This window comes from Trachymyrmex septentrionalis, unplaced genomic scaffold (genome assembly GCF_001594115.1).
Source record: "Trachymyrmex septentrionalis isolate Tsep2-gDNA-1 unplaced genomic scaffold, Tsep1.0 scaffold321, whole genome shotgun sequence".
NCBI lineage: Eukaryota > Metazoa > Arthropoda > Insecta > Hymenoptera > Formicidae > Trachymyrmex > Trachymyrmex septentrionalis.
In genome coordinates, this window is record NW_017305487.1 from 2,382 (window position 1) to 3,252 (window position 871).

Genomic DNA, 871 nt, shown 5'->3' on the forward strand with positions numbered 1-871 from the left:
AAAAAGAAAGAATACCGATGCTCCAACACGTGAAAAGCAATGGCAAAAACACACGAAAATCCCAAAAACATTTTAATTCTGTGACAATTGTATTGGGAGTACAAATTAGTTCGGTCCATTTTTTGTGTGTTCAAAAATGCATTTATTTCAAAACAAAATGAATGAACAGGTTAATTAAAATATTGTCCATCGCTGGCTACTACTTTTTCTCATCTCTCAGGCAATTTTCGAATTCCATTTCAAAAAAATGACTCATCTTTGAAGGCGATCCAAGTTTGGAGACAATTTTCGATTTCTGCGAAAGAAGTGAACCGGTGACTTGCCAAATCGTGCTGCATACTTCGGAACAACCAGTAATCAAAAGGAGCAATGTCCGGAGAATACGGCGGGTGCGGTAAAACATTCCATTTGATTCCGTTTCCAAATATTTTTTTACCACTTTTGCGATATGAGGCCGAGCGTTGTCATGTAGAAGAATAACTTTATCATGTCTTTCCTATAATAGTATAATGTACTATGAATTTAAGTAAAAATTACAATAAAAATTAATAGAAAAAATAAGCTACCCTATTTATTATGCCTATATATTAGGTGTAGTAAAAAGAAATCTATTATTTTTTCAATAGGTGGCTTTAGTAATTTGTATCTCGCGTTGTTTAAGTGCGATCGGGTTACGCCAAATGGCGTTAGAAAGATAAGATTTCGTACTAAAAAAACTTCTCAGACAGTTTTGTGATTGCTTGAGTCAGTATTGTTTGAGCGCGTGTCAAAGATGGACACCAACAAAGAGAAAATACGCCATATTTTACAGTTTTTCTTCGATAAAGGCGAAAACGCAAGCCAGGCGGCTGAAAATGTGAATAGTGTTTAT

At 34.8% G+C, this 871-nt stretch overlaps 1 long non-coding RNA gene across 1 annotated transcript in view; it reads right to left on the reverse strand.

Annotated features, from left to right (window-relative positions):
* Window positions 1–134: 134 nt before the first annotated feature.
* Window positions 135–871, reverse strand: part of LOC108750129 — a 3,864-nt gene continuing 3,127 nt past the window's right edge. The window contains exon 3 of the long non-coding RNA XR_001939413.1: window positions 135–496. This is a non-coding gene — a long non-coding RNA (uncharacterized LOC108750129). The remainder of the gene's footprint in view (window positions 497–871) is intronic.